This window comes from Prionailurus viverrinus, chromosome A3, assembly GCF_022837055.1.
Source record: "Prionailurus viverrinus isolate Anna chromosome A3, UM_Priviv_1.0, whole genome shotgun sequence".
Lineage (NCBI taxonomy): Eukaryota > Metazoa > Chordata > Mammalia > Carnivora > Felidae > Prionailurus > Prionailurus viverrinus.
Window position 1 is genome coordinate 120,535,609 of NC_062563.1, and position 12,874 is coordinate 120,548,482.

Here is a 12,874-nt window from a genome sequence, read left to right on the forward strand (position 1 = left end):
AAAGAAGAAAATAAATCACATATCTCACCCCTCAGTTACATGTTAATGTTTTGTTACATTACCACCCATTCTTTTTTATTTCCCCAAATTTGGATTCTGTTGTTTATTCAATCTTGTGCATTGTTGTAAACCGTGTGTATTTGTTTTGTAAATTTTATGTGATAGGGGATTGATGAGTCTTAAGCTTGTATTTCTGTTTTAGTTGGAAATGTGAAAAAGTTAGTGAATAAATAAAGCCACATTTTATTTATTGAGTGTTTTCACTTAACAGTCTATCTTCATAATTGTGACTGTGCTGATAGTTTCCTTTAAAAGATAAAACTCTAGAAATAATTTTTTTGGTGGTGGGGAAATTGCTTCTTCACAGAAGACTGTTAGACTTTCTTCTACTTGATGAATACCTCAAGACTTTTTCGTTTTATTAAAAGAAGGATGGCAAATTGTAATTATAGGTAAGCAGACCACAACCCTAATATATTAATTTATTTCAAGTCGCTAGAATCTTAAGAGTATTTTTTGCATTATGATCTCTTTGGATAAAATAGTCTAATCGTTGGGAGATTGTGACAAGTAGGAAAAGTTTGCATCTGCTGTTTAGATTTTCCTATGATAGGTTAATATATTTGCTCATTTATTTTTATTTTTATTTTTTCAGTTTTTAATTTAAATTCTAGTTAGTTATATTTGCTCATTTATAATAAACATTTCATGCCGTAGTTATGTTTAAAAGATGGAAAGCTAGTTTATAAGTAGAGTACTGAGTGAGTTCTTGAAGGGATCAGAATATTAGTGGTTTGGTATTTTTATTTGATTCTGACAAATGTAAAGCCTCAATCTAAGTTAAAATTAGAATGAGAGTGGTGACACTAAAACTTTTTTTTTTACTAGCAGGCAAAATCTAAAAAGCACCCTGCTCTTTGGTTCATTTTATCATCTGTAAAGTGAGGAATTAAACTAAACCTCTGCATTCAGAAGATTTCCATTTGTAAGAAGGACTAAGTAGAAGTAAATGTAGGGGGAATAGACAAAAGTCAATCTTTAATATTTCAGAATAATGAGATCAGAAAATTAGTGTTTTGACAAACGGAAGTAACTTTGACCTAAATTAAGAAATGTTGCATATATTTGTAAGATCAAAACGACTAGGAGAAGTAAGTCTTAAGAAACTTATTTCAAAAAAAAGAAACATTTCATAGGCATTAGGGTCAAATGTTCTAGGAACAGTTTCATCAAGGAAAGAATAAAATTACTTACGAAAACGAGCACTATCTGCTTCTTTTTTCATTGTGTTCTTGGTACCTGCATTGTAGAGCTGTCCTGTTTTAGGGAGCACTATTGAAATGAGGTTGTATTTCTGACCAATAGTATAGCAACAAATAAATAAAATTAATTGTATGTATATGTACATGTTTGATGTGAGGGTATGCATGGAGGTGAGAGCTACATGGATTGATGTAAGGTTGTTACGAACAACCTGAAAAAGCAAGATAATATTCATAGTTACTGTATAATAGTAAAATTATATCAAAAGTCTGATTAAATGTAGAACATACAGACTAGTTCCAATAACTAGGGACAGCGGAGAGAGGGATGATGGAGTTGAGATTCTGTAGAACTTGAATGCTCATTCACTGTACTGGACTGTCTCCCTACCGATTTTCTATTTGCCCTATATAAATACACTAGTTATTAAAAAGCTTTACTTGAGTATTTAAAAACATTTTTTTTAAGTTTATTTATTTTGAGAGAGAGAGTGCATGTGCAGAAGGGGAGGGAGAGAGAGAAAGAACTCCAAGCAGACTCTGTACTGTCAGTGAAAGGAGCTGGATGTGGGGCTTGAACCCATGAATCCATGAGATCATGACCTGAACCGAAATCAAGACTTGGACACTTAACCCACTGAGCCACTTAGGCCCCCCCATTGTTACTCAAGTATTTTGTTAACAGTCTTGGATGTTTTTAATTTTAAGGGTAGCAGTGATGGTGATGAAATGATTGGGAATTAGATCTACAGTGTTTGGTTCGACTTGAATACAAAGATTTGTAGTAAGCCAGAGATCTTGAGAACCATTGCACTGACTTTAGAACTGTGCTCAAAGTTAAGCTCATGCTTTAAAAAAAACAAACAAAACACACACACACACACACACACACACACACACACACACCAAAATGAACATTGTATCATCTAAATATTTAATGACATCCCTGAAGAATTTAGCTGTTTTTGCAACAGCAGAGCTTTGGAAATACTACAATCTTGTTGGTCCTGTTTTCTCTTTTGACTTTTCCCTTGTTACTACTCACCACAACCAGGGAAGCGTTAAAAGGGAAAAATGTCCTAAAAGGACAAGTTAGTTGTGATTGTAGGTGGAAAGGACAGGGAGGCAGCCTTAAGAGATTCTATACTAGAGGTACCTTTGGATATCTTGGGAGCAAAGTGGTCAGGGTACGTGAAGTGAAGTATGGGTGTTAGAGGTGAGCACAGACTGTCTTGTATAGGTCTTTAGCATGTGATTTGTGGGCAGAAGATTTCCCTTAGTGATTAATGTTATTTTGAATGTACATAGGTTTTTATTTTTGACATTTGCCTGAAGTCACTTAACTTTAGGGAATAAGATGGAAGGTAGAAAAAAAAATCTTTTCTTAAGTTAATTAATTTATTTTTTTGAGAGAGAGGGAGAGAGTGAGAATCCCAGGCAGGCTCTGTACTATCAGTGTGGAGCCTGATTTGGGGCTCGAATTCATGAATCGTGAGATCATGACCTGAGCAGAAACCTAGAGTTGGACACTTAACTGACTGAGCCACCCAGGCGTCCCTAGGACATTTGTAAAAAAGAAGTAATACTTGAGGCTAAAAACTTTTGTGGAGGAAGTATAGAAAATGGAAAATAATTTAAAATATGATAAAAGTATATAATGAATAGAAAGATGTTTTCTAGAAAGATGTTTAGGAAAACTTCTTAACAAAATGTACTTTAGTAAAAATAGAAGTCTTAGAAATTTTCTGTACCCTTAATCTTTACCATGAATAGTTTTTTTTTTTTTAAATTATGAATACAAGTACAGACTTAAAAGCCAAGCCTGGTTATATCCTTTTGGATATATATTGACTAGGCCAGAGTCCTTTTTAGTCTGTGTTTGTATTGTATTGTAGTAGTATTAAAATCTCCAGGAAAGAGTGTGCATCTTGGAAAAAGATATTACATGTATTGTTTATAGACTGTTGGAGGTAAAACTGGGCAAAATCTTGGAATACATAGAAAATAGAATGAGAAAGCATTGTAAGGGGCATGGATTAAAAATTGACAAACTGCTGTGATCCATAATTTTCAAAATACCAAGTGCACATTTATATTTATTATTTCAGCTTTATTGAGGTACAGTTGACATAAAATTGTAAGATATTTGATACATGTATGAAATTGCTATCTGCAAGTCTGTTTGTGCTGGGTGATTTGATGTAACACTCTTGACTGATGTTCCTTCTTGCCATAATATTAAAGTTCCCCTGTGTTTTGCTTCTTGAATTCTGTGTTATTTTCAGTTTGTCTTTCCTTCTGTCTTGTTTTTATGTGCCTGTCTTAAAAGCCCACAAACCTCCTAACAACTGAAAAAAAAAAACAAAAAAAAACACCTCTTTTGAGCACATAAATTAAACATTTCTATGAAAGGTGCTGCTGCTACTGCATCTCCTAGAATTCTGACAGGAGCTGAGAAAATAGCATCACATTTGTAGAATTCCTTGCTATTTCCTCATCTGCAGACTCTTTTTTTCTTAAAAGGCTATGCAGTTTCGCTGTCGGTGAAAGAGCATTTATGTTTTTACTATAAAAGCTGTTTGGAAGGAGGCCAGTGTGTGGAAGATACAACTGCAGGGAACTCATCAGTAGGGTTCAATACCTGCTATCTTTGTTCTTTTTACCAAAGACCTCTGAATGCCTCTCTAGTCCTGTAGTCTTTCTTTCTATATTGCATAGAGACCAGCCTCATAGTTTATAGTAGTGTGCAATTTAGTAATTTTATTTTCATTTATTTTATTTATTTATTTTTCTTTTTAAAGATTTTGTTTTTCAGTAACTTTTACACCACCGTGGGGCTTGAACTCACAACCCTGACATCAAGAATTCCATGTTCCATCCACTGAGCCAGCCAGGCGCCCCTTTAGTATTTTTAATACAGTTTGATTTATCCATCATGTTTTTAATGTTGTTTTAAAAGGTTATTGAATATACTAAATTTTATTATTTTTATTTAAAAAAAATTTTTTTAAAGGTTATTTATTTTGAGAGAGAAAAAACATGAGTTGGGGAGGGGCAGAAAGAGGGAGAGACAGAATCCCAAGCAGGCTCCAAGCCATCAGTTGAGAGCTCGATGTGGGACTGGAACTCATGAACAATGAGATCGTGACCTGAGCCTGAGCTGAGATCAAGAGTCAGACGCTTAACTGACTGATGACTGAGCCACCCAGGCACCCCTTTAGTATTTTTAGTACAGTTTGATTTCTCATGTTTTTAATGTTGTTTTAAAAGGTTATTGAATACACTAAATTTTAGAATTTATATGACTTAAAAACACTGGTTTGAGTTACTTTGAGTTTCTATTAAAGTTATATAGGCTCATTTATTTTTTTAAAATGTTTATTTTTGAGAGAGAGTGGGGGGGAGGAGCAGAGAGAGAGGGGGACAGAGGATCTGAAGCAGGCTCTGCTGACAGCAGACAGCCTGATGTGGGGCTCGGGGCTCATGAACCATGAGATCGTGACCTAAGCCGAAGTCTGATGTTTACTGACTGAGCTACTGCCTAGGTGCCCCTAGGCTCATTCTTTTAAAAAAAAAAAAAAAAGAGGAATAGAAAAGTGTAAAGAGTTAATCCTGGATGAGTCATTCTAATAAAAACAAGACTAAATGAAAGTCTGCATCCTGAAATATTGACGATATTTAGTTACCATACTGAAATTAACTACAGTTGATAGTTCAAATATAGCTTTCTGGACTTCTAATTCTGTATGTAGAGATAATACATAAATATGTATACCTATTTATATTTTATATACAGTTTTGCAACTTGTGAATATCATGGATACCTTTTAATGTCTTATGTATCTGCCTCATTCCCTTAAATGTTTTAATATTCCACTGTTTTTATTTATTTATTAAACATTTTTTAATTTTTATTTTTTAGTATTTATTTATTTTTGAGAGAGAGAGAGCAGGGGAGGGCAGAGAGGGGGGACGGAGTATCTGAAGTGGGCTCCATACTGACAGCACAGAGCCTGATGTGAGGCTCGAATTATGAACCGTGAGATCATGACTTGAGCTGAAGTCAGCCCCTTAACTGAGCCATCCAGGCACCTCGATATTCCATTGTTTTTAAATGTACCATCACTAAAAAAAAAAAAAAAAAAAAAAAAAAGTTACTTATTTTTTGACTTATAGGCCATTTATTTATTTTATTTCGTTTTTTTAAGTAGGTTCCATACCCAATGTAGGACTTAAATTCATGATCCTGAGATCAAGGGTCGCAGGCCCCACCGACTGAGCCAGCCAGGCGCCCCGATGTATAGGCCATTTATAGGTTTTTTTTGTTTTTGTTTTTTTTTTTTGCTGTAACAACTAGTTCAATATGTACATGTGGGCATATGCACGTACATTGTGTGTCTGTGGATGCAAGTGCATTTGTGTGAATAGAATGGTTAAGAGTTTGTAAACTTGAGTTTGTGCCAATTTATATTCCTCTCGAAAATGTTGAAGGTTACTGCCTTTTTCCTACTTTTCTCTAATCCAAGGAATATATCAATCTTTATTCTTTGCCACTTTGATATATTAAAAAAGCATTTCTTTTGTTCAGTGGAACTTGATGGAAATGTTCTATATCTGTACTGTCCCAACACAGTAGCCACTTGTCATATGTGGCCATTTAGCACTTGAAATGTGGCTAGTGTGACTAAGGAACTGAATTTTGAATTTTATTTAATTTTAAGTTTAAATAGCCTTATTTGTGGGGGTGTCTGGTTGGCCCAGTCAGTAGAGCCTGTGACTCTTGATCTCAGGGTCCTGAGTTGGAGTCTCATGTTAGGTGTGGAGCCTATGTAGAAAACAAAACAAAACAAACCTCAGCAAATAGTCTCATTTGTTTAATGGCTACCATTATTGGACAGTGCAGGTATAAAGTAACTTCCTATACTTATTGACTATCTGTATGTTTTTCAGTAAACTTGGCTGTTTAGATCTTTTGCCTTTTTTTTTTCCTGGTCCCTTTTATACTAATTTTTGTTTAAGTTTTATTTACTTAAGTAATCTGTACACCCAACATGGGGCTCGACCTCATGACCCCGAGAGGAAGAGCCAGCCAGGTGCCCCTGTACTAATTTCTAAGGTTGTTTTGTAGATTAAGGAAATAGTTTTTTGTCATTCATGTTGCAGATCTCTTTCTCATTTTTGTCTTTTGATTTGACTGATTTATCCTTTTTTTTTTTTTTTTTTTTTTTTTTGCTGCCTGGACATTTTTTATTTTAATGTAAACAGTTTTATCAATCTCTACCTTTTATGCCTTTCTAGGTTTTGAGTCCTGTTAAAGAAGATTATTAAAGATTGTAAATAGAGTATAAATTTTAAAAAATGTTCAGCTTTGGGGCAGCTGGGTGGCTCAGTTGATTAAGCGCCTAATGTCGGCTCAGGTCATGATCTCATGACTCATGAGATTGACCCCTGCATCGGGCTCTGTGCTGGCTGTTCAGTCTGGAGCCTGCTTCGGATTCTGTGTCTCCCTCTCTGTCTCTGCCCCTTCCCTGCTCACACTCTGTCTCTATCTCCTTCAAAAGGATATAAAAACTTAAAAAAAAAAAATGTTCAGCTTCAAAGACATATTTTTCCTAAATATATGTTTCCTTGTGGACAAATAAGGGGAAATTCAGTTTTATATATCAGTAAGATTGTGTCCCTTGAAGGCAGAAACTTTTATTTTGTTTTTAAAGTTTTTTTTTTTTAAGTTTTTTTATTTTGAGAGAGAGAGAAAGAGAGGCAGAGGGAGAGGGAGAATCCCAAGCAGGCTCTGCGCTGTCAGTACAGAGCTTGATGTGGGGCTTGAATCCACAAACCATGAGATCATGACCTGAGTCGAAATCAAGAGTAAGCCACTACTGAGCCACCCAGGTGCCTTGAAGGGCAGAGACTTTTAAATGTTTCTGTCTGCAGAGCTTAACTCACTTTTTTGCACATGAGTGCTGAATCTTTTTTTTTCTTTACCTTTTTTAAATTGGAGATAAAAATGAAGACACTGTTCTCTTGAGTGAGTGCAATTTATTTTTTTAATTTTTTATTAATGTTTATTTTGAGAGAGAGAGAGAGCAGGGGAAGGGCAGAGAGAGAGAGGAAGAGAGAGAATCCCAAGCAGGCTCTGTGAACTCAGCTTGGATCCCAATACGAGGCTTGAACTCACAAGCTCTGAGATCATGATCTGAGCAGAGATCAAGACTCTGGCGTTTAACCGACCGAGCCACCCCATTTTGCTTTATGTTTTTGAATGAGAAAACTATTGTGAACATGTTCTTTCTTAGCAAATAAGCACAGAGATTTGAGACTATTCTAATGAAAAGCCCTTTAACCTCAGGGACCCCGTTTGCCAGTTGTTTCCCAAGGTGAATGTGGAATCACACAGAGACTTCAGCTAGCTGTGAACAACTTTAAGAACTCACTGAAAATCCTTTTCCTGCTCCAGGAGATTCTGCACAAAATTCCACTCTTGACTTAGACGTTAGGAACTGCCTATAGAGAGGGCCATGAGGCAAAGAGTGGCAGAGAGAGAGCCTCTAGGAGCTGAGTGACTCCTGGCCAAAAGTCAGCAAGGGAACTGAAAGGGACTTGAAACCTGCCAACAAATAAGCTTGGTAGTAGGCTTGGAAAAGAATCCCAAGCCTCAAATGAGTTCGGTGTCAGTCCCAGCTGACACTTTGATTTCAGCCTAATGAGACCCTGAGCGGAAGGCTCCGTTAATCCATGCTCAGATTCCTGACAACGTAGAAGCTGAGATAAAATTATGTTGTTTTAACCTAAGTTTCATAATTAAACGTAATCACAAAATGAATTTGTATTGTAGAGGCTGTTTAATAGCAAACAAGACTAATACTAAAATTTGGTGGAGAGGGAACATGGCAGGGTTGGTTTCAGAATATTTGGCCTGGGTATTGAGGGATGATTGATAAAACGTTAGGTGAATTCACATAGGTGAATATGGGTAAGGGCATTTTAAGCAGACGGAAGAGCTGAAAAGATGGATCACTGAAAAATGCAGGGGATGTTTGATGCATGGCTAATTCACCTTTGAGTACTGAATGGTGAAAGATCAGGCCAGAAGAGGTAGGTTGGGGCCAAAATGTGGATAGTTTAGAAGTTGGGCTGACAACTATTTTGATTTTAGGAACCGTATGGAGTTTTTATGCAGGAGATAGCATCACACCTGTGTTTGAGCAGTTTTGGTCATTTGAGGGATTTATTGTAAAGAGGTTATGAAGGTTACAGTATGGCTGTCTTGAATTAAAAGGGTGGGAGGGGGTATACATTTTTTTCCATATCATTCAAATTTTTCTCATTTTATATCTATTCTACCTACACCGATCCCACTTACAGCTCTCCAGCAGAAGCCTTTAGACCTGCTGGTCTTCTGAAGTTTTCACACATACAGGAGGTTATTGAATGCTGTTTAACACAACAAAACCTTACCATTCTTGAAATGGAAAAAGAAAGCAAAACTCTTTCCCCAGTTATACTAGCTCATGTTGATTTTTCTTCTCTCTCTGAGTTCCTGTATGACTGTTGTTTCCATACCATTGTCCTCTGCACCACTGGTCTTCAGGTTTGTGCCAGTGGTAGAATCAATCAGGGCCATGTGTTGCACAACTCCAGAAGGAGCCAGTCATCCTGTATTAAATGTGACTACTGCTCCTGGGAGTCGAACATCACAGTAGCTCTGGGTTGCATGTTGCTTCTTGTGAAAACACATTTAATGTTATTTCTCATTAAAAATTAGACACATTTTTGGGACATCTGGGTGGCTCAGTCAGTTAGGCGTCCGACTTCAGCTCAGATCATGATCTCACGGTTCATTGCTTTGAGTCCCCCCTCAGGTTCTGTGCTGTCAGCTTAGAGCCTGGAGCCTGCTTTGGATTCTGTGTCTCCCTCTCTCTCTGTTCCTCCGCCACTCATGCTCTGTCTCCCTCTGACTCTCAAATGTTAAAAAAGTAAAAAAAAAGAGACATTTTTGCCAGGGGAAAACCTATTACAAGTTTGTGATACAAAAGTCACACTTTGAGGGCAGATGTTGGAGGGGATAGAAGGACAACTTGCCTATTTTTTTTCATTTAGTCCTGGATTTGCTTCATATTTATTTCCCAAGTTTGTTTTCTAGCTGACAAGAGGTAGCAAATGGTAGAGATTTAATGGAAATGATTGTTAAACTAACTTTCTGTAGACCTCCCACCAGGAATTTGTATATTCATTCAAGGGGTTATAAAAGTTGTCTGTGAAGATAGTTATGTTTTATGCTTTTAATCTTAAAAGTTGTGTGAGCATGTTTGTGATTTAAATTGTGCCTTAAAACGCTGTAATTTTTAAATGGCTTTAGTCTACTTTGTATCATTTTTAGATATTTTCTCAATCTGTATTTGGTCAACATTTTTGTCTTTTTTCTCATTAATGGTCTAGATGAGGGTTGACATTTTATAAATTTACTTCGATTTATTGTTTGTGAATCTTGGTTCTGAGTTAGGATTACTGTCTTACTTTTCACTTTATGGGGCTTAATTTATTATTGAAGAGTAATTGACATATAATATTGTATTACTTTCAGTTATACAACACAGTGATTCAGTGTTTACATACATTATGAAATATATATAATTTGTCACCATACAAAGTTTCTATAATATCATTGACTATATCCCCTATAATGTACATTATGTACCTGTGTCTTCTTTACCACTGGAAGATTGTACCTCTTAATCCCCTTCACCTATTTGGTCCATCACCCAGTTCTGTCTCCTCTGGCAATCATCAGTTTGTTGTCTGTATCTATGAGTTTGTTTCTGTTTTGTTGGTTCATTTGTTTTGTTTTTTAGGTTCTACATATCAGGGAAATCATATGGTAATTGTCTTTGTCTATCTGACTTATCTCACTTAGCATAATATTGTCTAGGTCCATCCATGTTGAAATTTAAAATAGATATATTTTAGTTATAGTAATATGTAACATAGGTTTCTTTCATTTTGCAAAAGTTTCATGAATTATTAGAAAAAAAGAAAGATCACTTATTCTGTCTGACACAATATAAACATTTTGGGATGTTTCCTTCTAGTCTTTGATACATTTTTTTCTTTTTGGTTGTAATTAGTCTCTCAGTTTCTAATCTGCTTTTTCTTTTTTCTTCACATTTATTTAATTTTGAGAGAGCATGAACGGAGTAGGGGTGGGGGTGCAGCGAGAGGTGGGGGGGACAGAGAATCCGAAGCAGGCTCCAGGTTCTGAGCTCTCAGCACAGAGCCTGTCACGGGCCTTGAACTCATGGACCTGAGCTGAAGTCGGATGCTTAACTGACTGAGCCACCCAGGCGCCCCTCTAATCTGCTTTTTCATGTTCAAAAATACTTTCATTTGTCATTTTCTGGGTTTGCTAATAATAACCCTTTTTTTTTTTTTTTTATGGCTGAAGGGTATTTCATGAAGTGGCTATGTCTTAAATGCTCAATAGTATTATGAAAATTAGAAACCTAAAATGACCACTTTAATGCTGTAGTGACTGTCTTTTTATTTTCTACTTACACATACACTTGTTAGCTCATCTCAGTATTTTGATTTAGAAGTTATTATTTAAAAAATTACCATGCAGTAAAAATTGACCTTTTTGTTACACAATTGTGTGAATTTAACACATATAACTACCACCACTGTAGTCAGGTACAAGCCTGAATATCTTATATAGTTACCCTCTACTTGTCCCTGACCCTTGGCAACCACTGACATGTTCTTCATCACTAGTTTTGTCTTTCTGAGAATGTCATATAAATGGTGTCATATGGTGTATAACCTTTTGAGACTGGTTTCTTAAATTCACTTTAATGCCTTTGAGATTCATCTGTGTTGTTTTGTGTATTAATAGTTAATTCCTTTTTATTGCTGAGTGGTATTTCATTGTACTAATGTATAATGGTTTATCCATTCACTGTTGAGGGATGTGTAGGTTGTTTTTATTTTTTTGGCAAATAAGAATGGAGCTGCAGTAAAAATTGGTGGGCATAATGTTAAGTTTTCATTTCCCCAGGGCAAATACCCAGAAGTGGGATTGCTGTGTAATGAATAAGTGTGTGTTTACCTTTACAAGAAACTGGGAAACTTTTTCAGAGTGGCTGTATCCTTTTGTATTCCCACCAGCAATGTATTTGAAATAGAGTTGCTCTTCATCCTTGCTTGCTTTTAGTACTGTCAGCACTTTTTATTTTAGCCATTCTAATATGTGTGCAGTGGTACATCATTGTGATTTTGATTTTCCTAATGGCTTATGTTGTTAAGCATCTTTTTTTTTTTTTTTTTTTTAATGCTCATTCATTTTTGAGAGCAAGAGAGTATGTTCGTGCACAAGCAGGGGAGGGGCAGAGAGGGGGGACAGAGGATCTGAAGGGGACTTTGCGCTGACAGCAGAGAGCTGGATGTGGGGCTCGAACTCACCAGTCGTGTAAACAACAGAGCCACTCAAGTGCCCCTGAATTAAGTGTCTTTATTGGGGAAAGCCAGTATTACAATGGACTTCAGAGTTGGCACTGGAGCCTTTTTCTTGCCAAAGGTGGGCACAACATTGACAAAGCACTGGTTATATTGCATCTGCTGCTTGGCTTGGCCTGTCGTGGTCTTCTTTTTCTCCTGTTTGGCCACCTTGGGAGTCTGCTCTCTTATTTTTCCAGCACAGGCCGGGGAACCGTGGACTTTACCTTTAAGCATGGGGCGGGCTACTTCCAGGGTGGTCAGAGCCTTTACTGCACTGACCTAGGGTAGCTTCATTCTCTAAGGGTGTGCCTGCCAGGAGCACTACTTGATCTTCTGGAGCGATGCCCTCCAGCGAGGCTACATGAGTCTTGATCCGCGTCTGCTGTCTCCTGACTGGTCACCTGGAGGGTGTGTAGCTCCTGGGCACCGACAGAGCTGCATGTCAGTGACTGAACTGTGGCCACTGCAGCTGCTACTGAGATGATGGAGTCAAAAAAGAGGAAGGAGTAAGGTCATGAGTGTCCTCACCACCTGTTGTGTGCCATGTCACCGTGTTGAGCATCTTTTTACGTGCTTCCTTTCCAAGCGTATATCCTCTTTGGTGAAGTGTCTGTTCAGGTCTTTTGCCCACTGTGTAACTGGGTTGTTGTTCTGCTATTGAGAGTTGAGAATTCTCTATCCATCCTGGGTGTAAGCCCTTTGCTGGATATGTGATTTGCAGATACTTTTTTTCTGATTACAGGAGAAAGTATTTAGTCTTTCATCGTTAAGTGTGTTAGCTGTAGGTTTTTTATAAGTACTTGTCAGGTTGACCAAGCTCCCTTTTATTTATAGTTTACTGAGAGTTTTTGTCACGAATGTATGTTGAATTTAGTTCGATGCTTTTTCTGAGTGAATTCCTAGGGTCATTTGCTTTTAAGTTTTAGACTGTTAATATGGTGGATGACATTGATTTTCAAATATTGAATTGACTTTGCATTCCTATGGGGAAAAAAATCTCACTTGGTTGTGGTGTATTATGCTTTTTAAACTTTTTTAGGGGGAGCCGCCTGGGGGTGGCTCTGTTCGTTGAACATCCGACTTGGGCTTGGGTCGTGGTCACGGTTTGTGGGTTTGAGCCC

At 37.0% G+C, this 12,874-nt stretch overlaps 1 protein-coding gene and 1 pseudogene across 2 annotated transcripts in view; one reads left to right on the forward strand and one right to left on the reverse strand.

The window, feature by feature from the left end:
• ASXL2 (ASXL transcriptional regulator 2) overlaps positions 1–12,874 on the forward strand; it is a 134,590-nt gene that overhangs the window by 1,469 nt on the left and 120,247 nt on the right. The window lies entirely within an intron of this gene.
• LOC125162059 (FAU ubiquitin-like and ribosomal protein S30) lies at positions 11,757–12,315 on the reverse strand (annotated as a pseudogene).